We start from the raw sequence: 22,735 nt of genomic DNA on the forward strand, positions 1-22,735 counted from the left end.
TTTTATAATATTAATTTTTTGTGTTTGACTAGGGATACACCTTTAAATACACTTTTTTTTTTGAAATGAACACCTTTTTTTTTAATTTTTCGTTATTGATAAAATATAATATTCTTTTTTATTTAGAAAACCGTATATAGGAATAGGAACTTTTTCCTCCTTTTTATTTTTTGAATTTTTAGTGATAACTGAGTTTTACTCATTTTTAATTTTTATAATATTAATTTTTTGTGTTTGACTAGGGATACACCTTTAAATACACTTTTTTTTTGAAATGAACACCTTTTTTTTAAATTTTTCGTTATTGATAAAATATAATATTCTTTTTTATTTAGAAAACCGTATATAGGAATAGGAACTTTTTCCTCCTTTTTATTTTTTGAATTTTTAGTGATAACTGAGTTTTACTCATTTTTTAATTTTTATAATATTAAATTTTTGTGTTTGACTAGGGATACACCTTTAAATACACTTTTTGTGATATGAACAACTTTTTAAAATTTTTGTTATTGATAATATGTAATATTCTTTTTTATTTAGAAAACCGTATATAGGAATAGGAACTTTTTCCTCCTTTTTATTTTTTGAATTTTTAGTGATAACTGAGTTTTACTCATTTTTTAATTTTTATAATATTAATTTTTTGTGTTTGACTAGGGATACACCTTTAAATACACTTTTTTTTGAAATGAACACCTTTTTTTTAAATTTTTCGTTATTGATAAAATATAATATTCTTTTTTACACTTTTCACTTGTTTAGTTAATTGATATAAATAATTAGAAATCATAATTATAATTCTTAAAACTAACATCTTACAAACGTGCATGACTGGAAGAAGTATCCCGTTTAATCCTTTTCGTCATTACTAAGGTTCCCCCGATGGCCACTTTCTCGCACGCTTCTCTTCCTCATGAGTGGGTAAGAGATCAGATGGACGATTAATTCGGCTAAGTTGATTGAACAAAAAAAATTCCGCTGCAGACTTCTTTTATCAGGGATTCCTGGTGAAAGGGGCTCCTGGTGCTGGGCTCCTGGTGAAAGGCCTCCAGTTAAATACTTTTACGTACACCTCTTAAGGGCCATATCCCTGATGGTGGGGCCAGTTATTTCCCCTTATGGTGGGGGCTCCTGGTTGAAGGAGTTATTTCCCCTGATGTGGGGGCTCCTGGTGCTGGGCTCCTGGTGAAAGGCCTCCAGTTAAATACTTTTAAGTACACCTCTAAGAGCCAGTTAACTTTTAAATACCCCTCTTAGGGGCCAGTTATTGCCCCTTTTAGGGGCCCCACGTTGGGCGCCAGTTAAAAACTTTTAAGTTTTATTTTATTTTTTTATTTAAACATTTTGTTACAACCGTACAAAAATACTTGTTTAAACTTTAATTTCTAAGTTGCTGGAGCGATGTCCAACCAACTTAAAGGACAGCCGAATTAAAAGTAAAGTTTAAATCTAAGCTTATGCTATCACCAACTTAACATTCTAAGCGCCGGCAGAGCGAGACGTCGGCAGCGACGCATATTGTTAGTGGCGTGCTAGTAGCGTCATTAATATCCGTAATATTAGTTTGGCGCTCTTTTAGTGAGTAGCGGTAAAGTGGCGTGATGCGTTTGCCAAATTGTGTACCTGCATTCCTGAGCATTCTTAGGCTTGCATGGTACAGTACACTATATAACAAAATATTTATTTTGTTAACTTATATGAATAAGGGTTGATTTCGCACTTGCCCATATGCGATGTCTGCATGTATCTATATAAGTTTAAACAAATCAAAGTCAAGGTTATTGTTTTCAGAATATACTTATATGCAAATTTTATTGATTTATTGTTATTTAAAATTAACAGTTTAAAGATTTTTTATAAAATGTATAAGCAAGTTTAAAATGTTAAAAAAATTATAATGCAGAATTACGAAATTATCCATTTGAAATGGAAATTTCTCACACGACTTAATATATAAAAAAAGTCATTGAATTTCACTTGCTTTTTTAAAAACAAATGTTGCACTTAAACAAGATGGAAACAACATTTGTGTTTAAAAAAGCTAAGCTCAGTTGCAAAGCTAAAAAAGGAGAAAAATAAGAAGAAAAAAGTACCTGAAAATACAACAGGTGTATCTTGAAAATAGAAGAAAAAGCTGAAAATAAAAAAACCTGTAAATAGAATAAATTGCTAAATATTAAAAAAAGTAAATATGTATTTTCAATGAATTCATTACTCACCCAAAACTGTACTTCTAGATGACGATCTTCGGGGCCTAAGTTCCAATCTAAATTTATATCGTCATCATCCTCACAGTTAGCCCCCTTATTTTGAAAATTTTGCCTCAAAATTTTCATCGAAATTAATCGAGCTACTATATACTGTATCTCATTGGCAGACGGATGGGTATTGATACCCTGGCTAGCCCGGACCCTATAAAAAAAATTTTCCAACGCGTCTTGATTTAGTTTCCCAAGGAATAAATAACTTAATTCCTTTTGTTCCCTGAATAATTCTTGGCTCAACTGAATCATTCCAACAATTGTGATACAGAACCCACCTATACACCTACTGTGAGCCATGTTCGGAAGTTTTATTGATTTCAAATACTGAAGGTAATCAAGCAGGCGTTGGACCTTCCCGGAGTCGTTTTTCAATAGCGGACATTTTAGGGGATTTTTTGAAACAAAATTTTTGCAGTCTAGATCATCGAACAGATCATTCATTTTTTTAACAAATAACTGCGTAGGCTTTGCACATTTTAATATATATTCGTCGGAGCCGAATAAATTTTGTCTATCGGCCATTTCTATGCAACCGAATTGCTCAGAACTTGGGTTGCACGTTTTACGGACATTTTTTCAAAAACGCTAGGATATACGCGGGCCTCTGTGAGTTTTGGACATATCTTAAAACATGTATTGTCCTGATCTATGGAGTAAAGTTTTTTTATAACTTTAAAGCTGGCTATTCCATCTGGAGTTGAGAGATCATGTTTCATAAATGTGTTTCGGATGGACTTAAAAAGATGGCAATAGTCATATAAACAATATATCTTGGAACCTTCGTGCAAATAAAAGGGCTTTTCTTCAGAAATATTTAAATAATTCATAACTGAAATATTAGCGGGCCCTTGATCACAGACTAAAGCTTTTACGTTTAGACCAATTGACTTTAGTGCTGTGATGTTCTTATTTAAAATTTCTTCTAATTTGTATGTAGAAAGTCCATTTTTGGAAATATAATAAGAAAACACATATTTCCAACTGGAACTCAACCCTTTTTATCATGAAAAAACAACACTTACTACCTAATTTCATTTCACGATGGCCTTCCCCATAATCCACAAACCCGTCAATAACATCCCTAACTCTATTGTATGTTAGGTCGGTCTTAATTGATATTTCATCAAATAATAGAACGCAATTTCGTTCTAAAACGGACATTTTTTTTGTAATTTTTTCTAAATTTCCTAAGACATTGGCATCGAACCCAGGGACAACATACTTTATGGGGCGCCATCGCAAAAGAGAGCTCTTGCTTGGTAAAGCGAAACCTAAATCGTCACGCATAAAATTATAGGATTTATTGGACATGTAATTAATATTTTGTGCCAATGCCCTTTCTTCGTCACTGAAAGTAGTGCGCTTCGTGACGATCATCCTAGCGAATGTTACAGCATCTTTGCTTGAATTTACATCCGCAACTATTGCACATTTACTAAGGTCTTGATACCTTTTTTCCAAGTCTTTAATTATACCCTCTAACTCTTTGATCTTATTATTCAATTTAAGCGCATTACTTTGATAGTAACGTGCCGATCGAGCAAATCGTTCACGACTATCTAATGCATAGCCTACGTCGTTATTTTGGGGTTCTAATTCTAATCTCCTTTCTTCTAAAATTGAATATTCTTCGAATTCCCTCAAAGTTATGTCGTCCTTCTCTTCTTTACTTCCTACAGCTACCTCATGACGACCATAAGTATTAGACACGGGCGGGCACACCCAACTAGAGTCAGCACTAGATGAGCTACGACTTAGTGCTGAACCTAATCTGAAACAGGGAAAAGCCCCAGGCAATAGTTTGAATTTGGTAACGTACTGCGAATCGAAATGGCTTCGACAAATAAAAAGACTATCGGAAGGTGACACAACTAAGTTGCAAGCCTTTGCCCAACTTTCTCGAACATCTTTCTCTTTCGGAAATTTGTACAGCGTTTTCTGCTTGTTAACGCAATTAGAAATGCAGCATCTTCGAATCGGCAATGGAGCCGTCCACAAATGCTTAGGGGGTTCGTCATATCCTATTTATGTACATAAAAAAAATTTAAATAAATTGCAATATGTACGTATATATATAAAATTAATTAAAATTTAAATATAATTTTAAAGATAAGAAATTGTATATAAAAACTGTGGACTGCATGTCCACTAATATTTATGTTTAAATATATATAATATCTATGTAACGCGGTCGCGCTGCCATCCATGCAGCACCGTTGTTAAACGCAAACGCGAAAACAATTTTGATTTTTTTTAGCTTTTTCAACGAGAGAATACTTAACTTGTATATTGAACATGAAATGCATTGTCATACAAAACAATGTTTGTAAATGTACGCATATGAAAACAAACCCAAGGTTACACAACATATGTATGTATGTTAAAATAATAGGTAACACGCGCCCCTGTACACATGCACATAAATTTAATAATATTAGCATATTCTTTATATGTATGTCTAGAAAAATATTTATTTTTATTTAATTTTAAATGAGTTAAGCCCCATATACGATCCCGTTCAACGCGATTGCAAACCCCCACAAACCATCTTCGTCATTGGAGTCTCGCCGATATTTAGTTTAATGACTTTGTCAAATATTTCGTGACTAAAATATCGTTTTAAATAAAATTGTTATGAAAAAAAACCAATAAGTTCTTTTTAACTGAAACATAGCGTGTAATCTAAAGAAAATGTGTATAATTTAAACAATTTATAAATTTTAGTTGCATCATAACTAATGAATTTAACCTTCAAGAAGTCGCGCGTAGTCTTTTCGACCGCCCATGGTGAATAAAGTATTATAATTTTTGTCTATATAATCCCAGATATTTGGTAGCTCTAGTAGCTTGAGGTTAGTTCATTTCCAATCGAATGCACTATTTTCGTCTCTTTTTAACGCTTGTCGACTGTTTATAGCGAGCATTTACTTCAGATGCCTCTCGTCGTCGAAAAGACTACGCGCGCCTGACGTCTTTTAGTTTACGCGCGACTCTCTGTGCACATTTCCTGATATAATAAAGTGTTGCAGTTATTGGTAAAAATGGCTAAAACAAGAATAAGTGAAAGTGAAATAATGAAATTTCTCCTAGAGGAAGATGATGAAAGTGATGAAACTTTAAGTGATGAAGGATCAGAAGTCTCTGACCACTTATTTTATGTGGAATGTAATGAGGAATCTGAAATAGGTATCTGAATGTACACCAGATGTGGAATCTGATGAAGAAATGGAACATTCAAACGAAGAAAGTAAGATTATAACGACAGTAGTAAAATATACTAACGAATTTATACAGAAAAAAGAAAGCGCATACTCCAGAGTTCAAGATTGTAAAACTACCGATTCTGTTGAGATTCGGGCCCTGTTCGGATTATTATATATTGCTGGAACCTTACGAATGTCTCATGGAAACTTCGAGGATGTGTATAGTGATGCTACTGGTATTGCCATTTTCCAAATACTATGCCTTTGAAAAGGATGAAATTTCTTCTAAACTCTCTCCGGTTTGATGATGCATCCACAAGAAGTTTTCGCCGAGCCCAAGATAAAGCTGCGCTCATACGAGAGGTGCTAAATATGTTCACAGAAAACTGCCTTTCTCCTTATTCTGATGATGACAAATGATAAAATGTCTGTTGTTGGCACTTTGCGTAAAAATAAAAAATAAATTCCCCCGTGTTTCATTGCGAAGGGAAAGCCAGAGTATTCTAGTCAATTTGCGTTTTCAAATATTTCTACCCTGGTATCGTATGTACCTAAAAAGAACCGATCTGTTGTTCTGATTTCATCACTTCATCGTACAGCTAAAATTGACACCAGCACTAACGAGAAACGAAAACCAGCTATTATAACTTTTTACAACAAAACAAAAGGTGGAGTTGATGAATTAGATAAAAAGGTAAAACTGTATTCCGTATCAAGGAAGTGCAATAGGTGGCCATTGACACTCTTTTTTCGCTTGCTAAATATTGCTGGAGTAAACTCAATGGTAATTTTGGGAGAACATGATGTAGTTATCAAAAAAAGACGTACATTTATACGCGAATTGGGAATAGAAATGACGAAAGAACATATGAAAAGAAGAGCTGATAAAAACTTACCAAGAAATTTGAAAATAGATGGTGAGCCCAATAGTGAGGTAATTACATCCGAAGCCAGTAGAGGAAGCTGCAAAATATGTCCAGCAAAAAAAAGAAGGCAAAGCGAAACCTAAATCGTCACGCATAAAATTATAGGATTTATTGGACATGTAATTAATATTTTGTGCCAATGCCCTTTCTTCGTCACTGAAAGTAGTGCGCTTCGTGACGATCATCCTAGCGAATGTTACAGCATCTTTGCTTGAATTTACATCCGCAACTATTGCACATTTACTAAGGTCTTGATACCTTTTTTCCAAGTCTTTAATTATACCCTCTAACTCTTTGATCTTATTATTCAATTTAAGCGCATTACTTTGATAGTAACGTGCCGATCGAGCAAATCGTTCACGACTATCTAATGCATAGCCTACGTCGTTATTTTGGGGTTCTAATTCTAATCTCCTTTCTTCTAAAATTGAATATTCTTCGAATTCCCTCAAAGTTATGTCGTCCTTCTCTTCTTTACTTCCTACAGCTACCTCATGACGACCATAAGTATTAGACACGGGCGGGCACACCCAACTAGAGTCAGCACTAGATGAGCTACGACTTAGTGCTGAACCTAATCTGAAACAGGGAAAAGCCCCAGGCAATAGTTTGAATTTGGTAACGTACTGCGAATCGAAATGGCTTCGACAAATAAAAAGACTATCGGAAGGTGACACAACTAAGTTGCAAGCCTTTGCCCAACTTTCTCGAACATCTTTCTCTTTCGGAAATTTGTACAGCGTTTTCTGCTTGTTAACGCAATTAGAAATGCAGCATCTTCGAATCGGCAATGGAGCCGTCCACAAATGCTTAGGGGGTTCGTCATATCCTATTTATGTACATAAAAAAAATTTAAATAAATTGCAATATGTACGTATATATATAAAATTAATTAAAATTTAAATATAATTTTAAAGATAAGAAATTGTATATAAAAACTGTGGACTGCATGTCCACTAATATTTATGTTTAAATATATATAATATCTATGTAACGCGGTCGCGCTGCCATCCATGCAGCACCGTTGTTAAACGCAAACGCGAAAACAATTTTGATTTTTTTTAGCTTTTTCAACGAGAGAATACTTAACTTGTATATTGAACATGAAATGCATTGTCATACAAAACAATGTTTGTAAATGTACGCATATGAAAACAAACCCAAGGTTACACAACATATGTATGTATGTTAAAATAATAGGTAACACGCGCCCCTGTACACATGCACATAAATTTAATAATATTAGCATATTCTTTATATGTATGTCTAGAAAAATATTTATTTTTATTTAATTTTAAATGAGTTAAGCCCCATATACGATCCCGTTCAACGCGATTGCAAACCCCCACAAACCATCTTCGTCATTGGAGTCTCGCCGATATTTAGTTTAATGACTTTGTCAAATATTTCGTGACTAAAATATCGTTTTAAATAAAATTGTTATGAAAAAAAACCAATAAGTTCTTTTTAACTGAAACATAGCGTGTAATCTAAAGAAAATGTGTATAATTTAAACAATTTATAAATTTTAGTTGCATCATAACTAATGAATTTAACCTTCAAGAAGTCGCGCGTAGTCTTTTCGACCGCCCATGGTGAATAAAGTATTATAATTTTTGTCTATATAATCCCAGATATTTGGTAGCTCTAGTAGCTTGAGGTTAGTTCATTTCCAATCGAATGCACTATTTTCGTCTCTTTTTAACGCTTGTCGACTGTTTATAGCGAGCATTTACTTCAGATGCCTCTCGTCGTCGAAAAGACTACGCGCGCCTGACGTCTTTTAGTTTACGCGCGACTCTCTGTGCACATTTCCTGATATAATAAAGTGTTGCAGTTATTGGTAAAAATGGCTAAAACAAGAATAAGTGAAAGTGAAATAATGAAATTTCTCCTAGAGGAAGATGATGAAAGTGATGAAACTTTAAGTGATGAAGGATCAGAAGTCTCTGACCACTTATTTTATGTGGAATGTAATGAGGAATCTGAAATAGGTATCTGAATGTACACCAGATGTGGAATCTGATGAAGAAATGGAACATTCAAACGAAGAAAGTAAGATTATAACGACAGTAGTAAAATATACTAACGAATTTATACAGAAAAAAGAAAGCGCATACTCCAGAGTTCAAGATTGTAAAACTACCGATTCTGTTGAGATTCGGGCCCTGTTCGGATTATTATATATTGCTGGAACCTTACGAATGTCTCATGGAAACTTCGAGGATGTGTATAGTGATGCTACTGGTATTGCCATTTTCCAAATACTATGCCTTTGAAAAGGATGAAATTTCTTCTAAACTCTCTCCGGTTTGATGATGCATCCACAAGAAGTTTTCGCCGAGCCCAAGATAAAGCTGCGCTCATACGAGAGGTGCTAAATATGTTCACAGAAAACTGCCTTTCTCCTTATTCTGATGATGACAAATGATAAAATGTCTGTTGTTGGCACTTTGCGTAAAAATAAAAAATAAATTCCCCCGTGTTTCATTGCGAAGGGAAAGCCAGAGTATTCTAGTCAATTTGCGTTTTCAAATATTTCTACCCTGGTATCGTATGTACCTAAAAAGAACCGATCTGTTGTTCTGATTTCATCACTTCATCGTACAGCTAAAATTGACACCAGCACTAACGAGAAACGAAAACCAGCTATTATAACTTTTTACAACAAAACAAAAGGTGGAGTTGATGAATTAGATAAAAAGGTAAAACTGTATTCCGTATCAAGGAAGTGCAATAGGTGGCCATTGACACTCTTTTTTCGCTTGCTAAATATTGCTGGAGTAAACTCAATGGTAATTTTGGGAGAACATGATGTAGTTATCAAAAAAAGACGTACATTTATACGCGAATTGGGAATAGAAATGACGAAAGAACATATGAAAAGAAGAGCTGATAAAAACTTACCAAGAAATTTGAAAATAGATGGTGAGCCCAATAGTGAGGTAATTACATCCGAAGCCAGTAGAGGAAGCTGCAAAATATGTCCAGCAAAAAAAAGAAGGCAGACAAAAACCCAATGCAAAATCTGCGAAAGAAATATTTGCAATGAGTGTTTTGTGACCGATGAATCTGATGAATCTGACTATTGACCTATTCTAACTTTCTAATAAGATTTTAATGTAGTTACATCCCATTTAAACGTTTTGTCTGGTTGAGCACTCGCTAATTTCGGCAAAATTAGTGCTTCGACATTGTACGCCTCGTTGCTTAGGATTCTCGGCTTGTATTTAATGTTGATTTTAAATTTGGACACTCCCACTGTGGTATTTCCTAAACCTTGTAGTTCAGTTACTTCTCTTCTTCTTGGTAAATAAAGTATTTGAGATGCTTCTTCGGAAATAGTAGTTTTTTGGGATCCTTGATCGATTAGAGCTCGCAATGTCACATACTCTCCATTTGCTGCCTTCACCCTTATCTGTGCTGTTGCTAGGAGTATCGTCATTTCCGAATGTTTCGTCATCATTGTTGAAGATGTTTTTGTGACATTTTCTTCACTTCCTCCTTTTCCTTTTTGGAATTCATTGAAGTGCAATAAATTATGATGATTTCTTTCACACTTATTGCACTTCTATTTATTATTACATTTTCCTTCATATACGTGATCAAGGCAAATGTAGCATAACTTGTTGTTTGTTATGAATCTTCTTCGATTCATCGTAGTCAATGTCTGAAACTTTCTGCATTCACCAATTTGATGCCCAGGAACCTTGCAGTATACACAATTATTTTGTGCCGCTGTATAAAATGTAGGTGTTCGCTGTGGCTGCTTTTGATTGTTCCATTTAGTTGGTTTTCTGTCGCGTATTGCTTCTAGAGCTTGATATTGCTGTTCCAGAAAACTGAAGACGTCATCTAGGCTTTGTATATCCCTACTTTTTTTTACGTTTTGCTCGTTTAAACGTAGACTTTCTTTGTCTAGTTTTCGAACCACTATCCGAGCTATGATGGTTTGTTCGTCATTTAAATTTAGATTTTGCCCTTTTAAAGCATAAATGCATTCTTTGGTGGTATCTAACAGTGCACAAAGCATGACACTTTCTCCATTTGCTGTCGGTTGATCAAGTAGTCTGTCTACTTGTGCTGTAAATTGTAGCCTTCTATTCTCATACCTTTCCTTGAGAATTTGCCAAGCAGCTTCATAATTTGTTGCTGTTACTGGTAGATGTTGAATTAATCTACCAGCTTCTCCACCTAATGATGTCTTCAATAGAAACATCTTTTCCACTTCTGTAAAGTGCTTCGAATCATGCACCAAACTTTTAAAAAGATCGTGGAATGACGACCATTTTTTCATTTCACCGTAAAACATCAGACTTTTAATTTCCTGCAGTTTTATATTGGAATACATTGTTTGTGGTGAATTATAATTATTTAATTTCTCCGTTATCCTTTCGATGATGATTTTGAATTCTTGACGAAATACATCTATTTGTTCCTCAATAGATTCTTCAGTTGTTTCAACTAATTTGATATTTTGAGTTTCAAAATATGATTCTTCAACATTTTCAAATTGTATTTGAAGCTTGGTTTTGAATTCTCTCATTTGCTCGAGAGAATCCAATGCATTTCTTCGTATTTCATCCATCGTGCTTTTGAGCAATTTTGCTCGACGTTGATATTTTCTTTCAACGCCAGACGCGGCTTCAGGTGGTGCGACCTGAATAGTTTGTGGCGTAGATTCTATTTGCCACATGCTGGTCACTGCTGAAACACCTTCGGCAGTACTTTGAATTCTTAAATTCAGCTAGATCTCCCAACTCCTTCTGTCGTGTTAGCAAATTCTTCATATTTGCTTCTTTATAGATGGTTTTGTATATGTATATATTTTTTTTTTGCACTGTTCTTGTTGTTATAGCCACAAGGACGCTTTAAAATTTTTTTTTTAACTTTTACTAAAAGTAATTTTTATAAATGCGGGTAGTCTTTGCTATTCCGGCTTACATTTATTTTTACTTGGCTAAGTAATGCTCTTTTTCTTTTAAAAGGCTTCTAGTACTTGCACTTGCTCGATTCTTTTTCAAAAAGAGGATCGAAGGACCAAATGTACAGAAAAAACAGTCTTTGCTTAAGTCTGTACTGTGAGAGTTCACTTTTGACTCTGATTTTCTTTATTAAAATTTCTTCCCTCAATACATTTCTTAATTCTAATTTCTTAACTATGTACATATGTATATGTGTGTATGCTTAGTGTTCATACACATGTGTAAATATGTATTATATTTTTATTGCATTTTTCAGATACCAACGCATTGATATTTTATAGTTTTTTAGATTAGTGCATCTAACGCACTTATACACATACGTACACACGCTTGATACTTTCCTATCTGTTGCTTGTGTGCATTAATATTTCGAGTATGTATATTTTGTATTTTAATATTAGTATTATGTATACTCTAATTTATGAGTTTTCTTTTATGTGCAATGATTTTCACATTTTTCTGAGCAAGTCTCATATTACAATTTTGTTGCTTACCATTGCACTTGACATTTAGTGGACTGTATATACTTTTTATTTAATTTATTGTTTACATGTATATTTTTATGTATTAATGTAGTTGTGTCAAAAATATAATTTTGTATATATAATTCTATCTTAAGGTTACAAAACTTTCATGCTCATATCTTTATGAACAAATTGATATGGGCAATCGTGCCACGATAAGTGGCATGAATGTGTCGTCGTATTGATCGACCATTTTTCGTTAGTTTTCTTTGTTGTTTTTGACGGTTTGTTATTTTTGACTGTCGATATTGGCGTATTTCTCGTATTATTGTTAAATTTTGTAATTTTGTTATATCGCGATACTATCGGTTTGGTTTTTTCGGTTTTCGGATTCGCGGTCGTCGGTAGTTGGTAAAAAGCACAGCTTCACGAGCGGTCTGGTTAGTGTTCCGTTTTGCGTACGGAGGTCCACGACTCGGATGTGACCGTCGGTGCCATAATGTAGCTTTTCTATGCGGCCAAGCCTCCACTCGGTAGGGGGTAGACAATCATCGTGAATGAGTACACAGTCTCCAAGCTTAGGCGCTTGTTCAGGAGTATTCCAACTGTATCTTTTGTGGAGATCCTTTATGTACTCGTCCTTCCATCGGCGGCTGAAATCATGATGGAGAATTTTAATTCGTTCCCGTCGATTTAATAGGGATAGCGACTCCACGCCTGGCTCAGAAATGGCCAGGATGGGTTGCTTCTTTTAAAAAATGACCTGGAGTTAAGTCGGTGAAATCTGAGTGGTCTTGCGATAGTATTGTGAGTGGCTTTGAATTGAGAACGGCTTCAATTCGATTTAATAACGTCGTGAACTCTTCGTAATTGAATTTATAATTTCCAGCTACCCGAGGGTAATGGGGCAGATTTTATTTGAGTTTTGAACAACTCTTCCGCCCATTCCCGTGATTTCAAAATTGGCCAGTTTTGTTGACAACTGTAGCCTGTTTTGTGCCCTAGATGCTATAAATGATCGTTGTGATCCTTGGTCTATTAAGGCTCTGAGTTTAAACAGTTCTCCTCGGTGTTCGATGGAGACAACTGCTGTGGGTAATAGTACCCTACTGTGATTTTCACTATGTAGCGTTTGGGTTTTCAACGCCTTTGAGCAGCATGGTGCTTCTTGGCAGTTTTCAGAATTTGTTGTGACAACTAATCCTGTTGCTCGTTTTACGTTTGCATTGTTTGGCGGTGAGCTGGAATAATTTGTTATATGTAACATAGAATGATGTCTTTTGTGGCAGTAAACGCAATTAAATTTGCTTTCGAAATCTTTAAGCGTATGCGCATGTGACAAACAGTTGGTACATAACTTTTTCGTTCTTACGAAATTGTTTCTATCGCTAACATTCATTTTTTTGAATTTTTCACATGATTTTAGTTTGTGACTTCCTCTACAAAGTTCGTATGATTTTGCTTACATTGTACGGATGTGAACGATTGATTTTTAAAAAAGCTTCTATTTAAATTAATGTGGCTACTTGCTTGGGGTCTATTGAAGCTTCTATTGAGGTCGTTTTGAACGTTTTTCGTTCTGACTAGTTTTTTATCTACCCTTTCTGCAATTTCATATTGGGTAGTAAGAAATTCTTTCATTTGCTGCCACGTTGGGCACTTTATTCGCGATGAGAGCGATTGCTCCCACAAAAGTAACGATTTTTCTGGTAATGCAGCTATATTGACCAGAATGGGCTCTCAATTATCTGTGGGAATATTCTGTGTCGATAAAGTCGACAAACAATTTGAAACAGTGGATTGAAGCTTTATGAACTCTTCATTTGTTCTGAATTTTTGGTAAATTCATTAATAACGTCACCTGTTTGTCGACCAATATTCTCTCGTTTTCATAACGTGCTTTTAGAGCTTCCCAAGCAAAATTAAAATTTTCGTCATTGAGAGCGAACTGTTTCACTATTACGCCTGCCTTACCTTTGGTTTTGTATCTGAGGTGATACAATTTCTGCGCTTGTGACAATTTAGGATGGTTTATGTACACAGCTGTAAACATGTCCCGGAAGGACGGCCACTGTTCATAACCACCATGAAATATATCTGTGTCGCATACTGGCACTTTAAGGTGAATGCCTGAACTTGCCTCTTGGGCTTGTCTTTGTGGCAGCTCTACTCTCGATTGTGGAGTAGCTGCAATTGCTCTTAATAGCTTTAGTTGATCAGAAATCATTGCTTTTGTGTCTTCGAACTGGTCTAGGCAGTGTTCATACTTGGAGTAAGCCAAGGATTTAAAATTTTCTGGTAGATCTGAGTCGTCAGTTTCTACGATTGCGTCATATGCCGATTGGAGACGCGTCCAAAAATTGTCTAAATTGTCTTTCTTGATTTCTAAGACCGATTCCGAATTGTCTTGAATCGGTGAAGATGAAAATCGAGTGCAGTATCTTATCAAACTGTCACTCTCGGCAATGAATTTTGGTATAAGAAATATCTTTACCCCTCTTTAGTTTTGTAGCACCTTGCTTTGAGCGTGTAGCTTCTGCCGGTGTACACGGACTTTTTTCGTCCTTTCCTTTGAGTCTGAGCTCATTTAAAAGATGTATTGGTTTGTCAAAAAAGTCTTGCGGTATTTTCGCTAGTTGCCGCTGAAAGTGCGTAGTTCTAGTTTTATTCGTCGCATCGGGTCATGCTATACCTTTTTGGAAAGGTCATTGATTGTCGTTTCTTTTAAGTCGTTCGTGAGTTATAGCGTCGCAAGCATGGAGCAAAATAAAAAGAAAATACGGCATATTTTACAGTACTACTACGATAAAGGCAAATAAAATTTTTGAAGTTTATGGACCCGATACAGTTTCCAGTTCCACCGCACAACGATGGTTTCAACGTTTCGTTGCGCGGACCTTATTGTTGACAAAGGGCAGCTTATGTTAACTTGTATATTGAAGCAGAAGGAGACTATTTTGAATAAAATAAATTGATTTTGCCGAAAAAACCATTTGTTCTGTTTATGTTTACTTTGGAACGCATCTTGTAAGGTAATTTTTCCATGAAGAAATATTGAAATATAATATTGTTACGATTTTACTGCTTGCTAGTTAACTTTGCTATGTTCGCATCTCTGGATTGACGAATAAAACCAAAAACTGTTTAATTCAATTCAACAACTCGTCTACACTATAACAGTTTACTTTTAGCACTGATTGATTACGTTGGCGCACTTCTCGCTGATGCAGACGTGTCCTTCTAGAATATTGCGTCTGGAAATTACAAGAACATAATGCTATACGGCGGTGTATCGCTGTTGTCCGTGTCTTGTGGATGCCCAATAATGTACAGACTTCTTGGAAAATGGAAGATTCGAAATTCCTGCCTTGATCTGAGTGTAATTCGACGGGCACTCCGAACCTTGTTATCCACTTTTCTACAAACGCTTCGGCTACTGTCTTCGCTTCTTGGTTTGGTAAGGCGTATACTTTTGGCCATTTACTGAAATAGTCCATGACAACCCGTAGATATTTGTTTCCGGCCGTACTGGTTGGGAACGGACCTGCAACATCCATCGTGACTCGTTCAAATGGTATCCCACGTTGTACTTCTTCAGGTTCTATATTCAGTAATCGCACGTCGATTATACCTTCTTTTCCTTCTGATTTGGAGCAATGTTTACATTCCAGTGGACAAGGGCGACGTGATAAGGCATCCGCATTTTTGTGGTGAATCCCCTTTCGGTGTTCTGTTTCGAAGTCGTAATTCTGTAATCTTTCAATGCATCGTGCAATTTGGCCTTCCGGATTCTTAAACTGTAATAACCATTTTAATGCTGCATGATCAGTCCTCAGCAAGAATCGTTGCCCATACAAATACTTGTGGAAATGTTTTACACATTCCACCACGGCTAGTAGTTCTTTTAGCGTCACACAGTAGTTTTTCTCTGGTTTCCCGAGCACTCTGCTGTAATACCCAATTACTCTTTCTTGTCCGTCGATGAGCTGAGACAGGACACCTCCAATTCCATAAGCGCTCGCATCTGTATCCAGGATGAATTTCTTTCCAGGTATTGGATAAGCTAACATCGGCGCCGTACAAAGTAGTTCTTTAACCCTTTCAGCCCCAAAGGACTTTTTAAACGATGTCAAACATATATAGAAGTTGCTTATAAGCAACCTTGGGGCTAAAAGGGTTAATCATGATCATTTAGTTGATCTATAGGATGTGTATTTTAAAGAAGTTTTTGTGTATTTAACTTTTTAAACGATGTCAAATATATATAGAAGTTGCTTATAAGCAACTTCGGGGCTGAAAGGGTTAAGCTGCTCAAACGCTTTTTCTTGTTCCAACTGCCATACAAACGGGCGATTCTTCTTTGTTAAATCATGTAAACTTCTAGCCACGTTCGCAAATCTAGGTACAAAACGGCGGTAATACGTGCATAAGCCGAGGAAGCTGCGGAGTTCATGTATGTTGGTGGGTTGAGGCCAATCTTTAACTGCTTTTATTTTTCCCTTCTCGGTGTGAATCCCCTCAGTTGACACTTTATGTCCGAGATATGTGACCTGCTTCTTCTATAATGAACATTTTTTGGGATTCAAGCGTAATCCGGCTGATCCTCTAGATTTTTCAGATGATCATCAAAACTTTTTCCCATGATGATAATGTCATCAAGATACACCAAACATGTCTTCCAGTTGAGTCCTTTTAACACATGTTCCATCATAACCCAAATGGCATCACAGAGAATTCCCATAACCCGTCGCCCATACTGAAAGCGGTCTTTTCACGGTCACATTCATCAATCTCGACTTGCCAATATCCACTTTGTAGATCTAATGTAGAAAACCATTTCGCTCCAGGCAAGGTGTCTAATGTATCGTCGATTTTTGGTAGAGGATAACTGTCTTTCTTTGTGACATCATTCAACTTCCTATAATCTACGCAGAAACGGGTGCTACCATCTTTCTTTTTAACTAAGACGATAGGTGAGCTCCATGGACTTATTGAAGGTTCGATTACACCGTTTTTGTGCATGTCCTCAATAATTTTGTTAGCATCCTCACGTTTTGCTAGTGGAACCCTACGCGGAGCTTGTCGGATTGGTTTAGCGTCTCCGGTATTTATGCGATGTTTGATAATGCCGGTTCTTCCTGTGTTTCGTTTGCAAATTTTTCTGCTTTTAATTTTTCATTTCCATGCAGTTCGTTCAGCAAATTATTTAGGAGTGTAGGACTTATCTGCTGTGGCTCAATAGTAGGCTTCTGTTGTGACCGGCTGGCACTGTCCAATTACTGCTCCTTTCTTCGGACTTATAGGCGTGTTGAATTCATTCACTACTCTGACTGGAATGGTGGCGTCTTCTCTAGTTTTCACAAGCGTTCTTCCTACCAATATGGGTGTATCTATTTTTGTTGGTTCCACAATCCACAACTCTTCAGTCCCACCTCCTCCATTCACTTTAGCCCATACAATCGCCTCAGATTTTGGTGGAATACTCTGATTATCATCAACAATCACCCTCTTACTTTCAACGTTGGTCACATATCCGGTGTTTATAGGCATCTCCATGTTCTGGCAAAACAGCATTTGCTTGTTTAAATCCAAAGTAACCCCAATCATGAAATCTACTCCCATTATAATTTCATCCGTGATTTCTGCTACGATGAAGGTGTGATTAACTTCCAGGGTACCAATCATCACTTCGCAAAACACTTTTCCCGCGACAGCTGCTTCCTCCCCGGTGGCCGTTCGAAGCTTGCAACCGACTAATGGTTCAACCGTTCCTCTTACCACATCCGGTCGGATAATTGAATGTGCGGCACCAGTATCCAAAGTAAGCGTTGACAGTCGTCCATTTACGATGCCGTTGATAGTAAGATTGTTGTCATGGCGACCTATTTGTGATATCGAGATGGCGGGGCAAATAGTTGTGGGAACCAGCTCACGCCCTTTGAACTGTTCCGTTTTAGTTTAACGACTTGTGAGATGTGGATGCTCCGTCATCGTTATCTGTTGGTTGTTTCCGTTTTGATGGGTTTACTTTTATATTGCAATTTCGGCAAAGTGACCCGTTTTTCCACAGTTGAAACATCTTCCTGTTGTATTTACTCGCGGTGCAGCAATTGTCTTCAGAGTCTTCAATATTTCTTCCATCAGCGCCGGTTGTTCCATTTCAACCCTTTGTCCTTTGTGTGCTGGTTTACTTAGTAGGGAAGCTGTTTCCTGTGTGAGGGCGTGCGAAACCGTTTCAGCAAACGTTCTTTTTGGCAATGCATATGTGGCGCGTTTGGTGTCCACATCACGAATTCCATTTATGAAACATTGAATTTTTACCCTCTCAATGTAATCCACAGGTGCATCTGCATTTGCCAAATGAGCCAGTCGTTCTATTTCAGTTGCGAACTCTTGCAATGACTCGTTCATTTTCTGACCCCTATTTTGCAGTTCGATCTGGTATATTTGTTTCCGGTGCTCACTACCATATCGTCTTTCTATCGCACTCATCAATGCCTCATAGTTGTCCCGTTCACAGTCTGGAATAGTCTGAAGGATTTCTGTCGCAGGTCCTTTCAATGATACAAACAAGGACGCCACTGTGTCCGCTGCATTCCAGTTATTGGCCATAGTTGTCTTTTCAAACTGAAGTTTGAAATGGAATACTTCCATCGAATGTGGGTGCCTTCAATCTTGGATTATTTGTTGATGGTGCAGGGCCATGCAGTTGCAGTTCTCGCATACGATTACTCAGTTGAAGAAATTCTGATTTTAAATTTTCTTCTTCATTTTTTAACGTGCTTAATTCCTCTTCAAATTTTGAAAATTTCTCTTGCACTTGTTTTTATACTTGTGTAGTATTTTCTGTAATCTGTTGTACCAAACGCTTTTCTAACTGTGTATTATTTACAGTCATTTGTTGTGTAAGGCGAGACTCTAACTGTGATGTATTTTCAGCCATTTGCGTCATTTACTGTGCCAGACGATTTCCTGTTTGCACTGCATTTTCTGTATTTTCAGCTATTTGCTGTATAGCCACTAATAGCATGTTCATGTCTACGCTTGATGATGTTCGTTGTTCTTCTACTTTTTCTTCCACCTTTGTAGAAGTTTCTGGCCCATCAAATTCGAACTCGTCCACATTAATTCCATCCGCTTCCATTGCTTCACGTAATCGTGCCTGCAGATCCGCCGTTTGCCCGCTTATTGGCAAATTACGCTCCTCCAGTTCCTTTTTTAATTCCTGAATTCTCAATTCTCCGAATTTAACCATCTTGAATTTGGATTATTTGACAATCCCACTTCTGACACCAATTGTTACGATTTTACTGCTTGCTAGTTTACTTTGCTAGGTTCGTATCTCTGGATTGACGAATAAAACCAAAAACTGTTTAATTCAATTCAACAACTCTTTATTTTACAACTCGTCTACACTATAACTAAACTGTTAGCACTGATTGATTACGTTGGCGCTGCCACGGCTTATATAGCCACGCACTTCTCGCTGATGCCGACGTGTCCTTCTAGAATATTGCGTCTGGAAATTACAAGAACATAATGATATACGGCTCCAAATGCAGACAGCCGTGGCGCCAGACTCAGCAATTGTTTAGGTAGACAAGCAGACGGCTGCGGCGCCAGATGTCTATTGTTTCGACAAGCAGACAGCCGCGGCGCCAGATGTCTACAACAAGACAAATGCTATTCCATATACCTACAGCTATTGTTCATAATAAGGGATGCATATAGCAATACAAATACAACTTAATACTACTTTTGTAACAATATTATGTTCGGACCGACATTGAAAACATTTTGAAAACACATTTGTATGTTGTGGAATGTTAGTCGTTCGAACCGACAAAGTGTGTTTTCACTGACAACTATCAATACGGGGATTCTGCTGCTCTTGCAAGATGACACAAAATGCAAAAATCCTATACCGAAATATGCGAGGCCAAGAGAGCACCCATTGCAGAATCTATGACGGCACGAAAATAAACATGGGTTTTGGTCTGACATATTTTACAGCCATTGCAAATAAATTTTTGCGTGTTTGTTGTGCCGTTGCACCAAGAAGAAAATTCTGCAATTGGTGCACCGTGCAAGGGTTTTGCAAGAGCTAGAGAATCCCCCTAATATGACAATATCAAGTGACAGCTGTATTTGTATATGGAAAGTAAACAAATATCAAGTGACAATTTAGGGTCGGCAAAATATGTCTCCTAAAAAAATCGATTAAACTAGAGCAGGCACCGATTATAATGAGTAGAATGTAAGTTTTCAAGTAGTTTTCAGCAAAAACTGTGTTTTCGTTTGACAGATTTTACACCAGTTTTTCCCACGAAAACATGTTTTCAATGTCGGTCCGAACATAGTATAAGCCGGTAACAGAGCTTCCCCCAAAACGTCTTGGGTTCCGATTACGGCCATCTACGTAACTTGTTTTGTCTCAATTTTTACTCAAGGTATCACTTGCACGGATGGACGAGTGAACAGACAGTCAACCAGATTTCAACCTTTTTCATAATCTTGATTACTTATGTACATAACCCTATATCTATCTCGCTTAGTTTTAGGTTATTCGTACAACCGTTAGGTGAACAAAACTATTATACTCTGCACCAACAAGTTGCATAAGTATAAAAAAAAATCTCGTTGGTTCAATAAATTAAGTGAATTTTAAACAAAAATTAAATTACACACTTTCCATTTTTTTAAAAACTAAAAATACTAAAACATTAAATCTACTCCAAGATATGTATAACAATTTTTGCATGTATTCATGAAAAAACTATGAGCCACTCAACTCATCTGATTTTGAAAAGATAATGTTTTTAGTGAGAACAAGTTTGAGTGAACAATCACCCCCGATTCACGAATTTGAAAGTATAATTATATTCCCTTCAGATCATTTATATTGGTTGTCAAAAAAGTCTTGCGGTATTTTCGGTAATTGGCGCTGAAAGCGCGTACTTTTAGTTTCGCATAGTTCGTCGCATAATGGTCATGCTATACCTTTTTGGAACGATCATTTCACGCGCTAACACGTGTTTGATTTATTTTCGTTAAGTCGATCGTGAGTTATAGCGTCGCAAACATGGAGCAAAATAAAAAGAAAATACGGCATATTTTACAGTACTACTACGATAAAAGCAAAAATGCATCTCAAGCCGCCAATAAAATTTGTGCAGTTTATGGACCCGATACAATTTCTATTTCCACCGCACCACGATGGTTTCAACGTTTTCGTTCTGGTGTAGAGGTGGTCGAAGATGTGCCACGCTCCGTAAGGCCTGTCGTCGAAAATTGCGATAAAATCGCTGAATTGGTCGAAAGAGACCGGCATAGTAGTCATCAAACCGTTATAAACCATTTGAAGAAGCTTGGAGTCACTAAGAAGCTCGATGTATGGGTGCCACACGAATTGATTCAATAAAAATACCGCAAGACTTTTTTGACAACCCAATATATAATAAATCAAAACGTCTTAGTGAAAACTAGACTTGTAGATGCTTTGAAAATATTTCGTATGTTAAATGTTGAATAGAAGACTCTTTTGTATGTAAGAGTTTCAAAAAAATCAATAAAAGCAATGGCTTTTTAATAAGCTGAGATTTCAAAATATTGTCGTATATATAGTATATGTATGTATTTATGTATATAATTAGACGAGAACTCTTTTAGGCAAATAAGAGTTTTGAACGAAATTTAAATAAAGATAACGCTTTACCTATTTAATAATATGCGCAATCGCGAACTCTTAAGTTAATAAGAGTTTTAAAGTGAAGTAAATAATTAATCGCTTAAATTAGATTTAATTCTTTTTAATGACCGAAAATTATTTTAAGTATTTTATTTTTCTGTGTATACATATTTCTTTTATATATGCTTTATGTCCAAATGTCCTATAGGGTATACCCATAGGTGGATATTTTATTTGTTATGTGCTAATGATCACTGCACTTTGTACATATGCATTACGCTTTGGTTTTTTACACAATCCAGCTTATTTTTGTTGCTCAAAAATCAAGGGGTATTGCGGCGCAGTTAAATTGCGGGAATATGCCAATGTGGACTTTGAATATATTTTCTACGCAATCCTGCTTGTTTTGGTTTGGTTTTGTTAGCCAAAATCCAAGGGGTATCGCGGAACATATGCCAACGTGGACTTTGAAGTAATTAACGTATCTACATACATACATGACAATACACTTTTGTAAAAATTTTATATGTTACAAAAAATCCTTTTTTGTTATATGTATTTATTGTTATATAATTTATACCCAATGTCGATTGGGTATTTCTTCCAGTATATATTGAATATATTTATATGCGCCCGTATGTATATGCGTATATATGTATGTATATATGTTCGCGGTACGAATAAACCACGAAAAAAGAATTAAGCGACCGTAGGTAATTTTCGCAAATTCGCTTGTTAGTAAGTATATAATTGTATAACTGCGCCGCATATACATAAGTATGTATATATGTACGCAGAGAGAAGAGGCCGCGAAAAAGAATAGAATGATATTCTGACTTTAGAATATACATATGTATGTAAATGTATATATTTTGAAACATGCATATGATTATAGTAGTAAATGAGCCAGTTACGCTCTTTATTTGTTTTTAGAAATATACGTGAAATATATGTACATATGTATGTATGGTATAAAATTTAATTCGCAAATACGCTTTTGTTTGTTCTTTTTTTTTCTTTTTGATTACCGTAGCTTACTTTAAGCAATCCTGCTTATACTTGGTTAAGTATAAGGGGTCTTGATGGAAATTTCGCAAGTAAATACTTGAATTTTTATATGTCTTTTCTCGGGGTACTTTTGTGTTATAACACAACGGTAAGCATTTACCGTCAATCACTAATCTGTCATATACAGTACCAAACTG

At 36.1% G+C, this 22,735-nt stretch overlaps 1 protein-coding gene across 1 annotated transcript in view; it reads left to right on the plus strand.

Annotated features, from left to right (window-relative positions):
- LOC125775608 (uncharacterized) overlaps positions 1 to 22,735 on the plus strand; it is a 92,346-nt gene that overhangs the window by 46,427 nt on the left and 23,184 nt on the right. The gene's annotated exons all lie outside the window — the stretch shown is intronic.

Source organism: Bactrocera dorsalis, chromosome 1 (assembly GCF_023373825.1).
Source record: "Bactrocera dorsalis isolate Fly_Bdor chromosome 1, ASM2337382v1, whole genome shotgun sequence".
Taxonomy (NCBI): domain Eukaryota; kingdom Metazoa; phylum Arthropoda; class Insecta; order Diptera; family Tephritidae; genus Bactrocera; species Bactrocera dorsalis.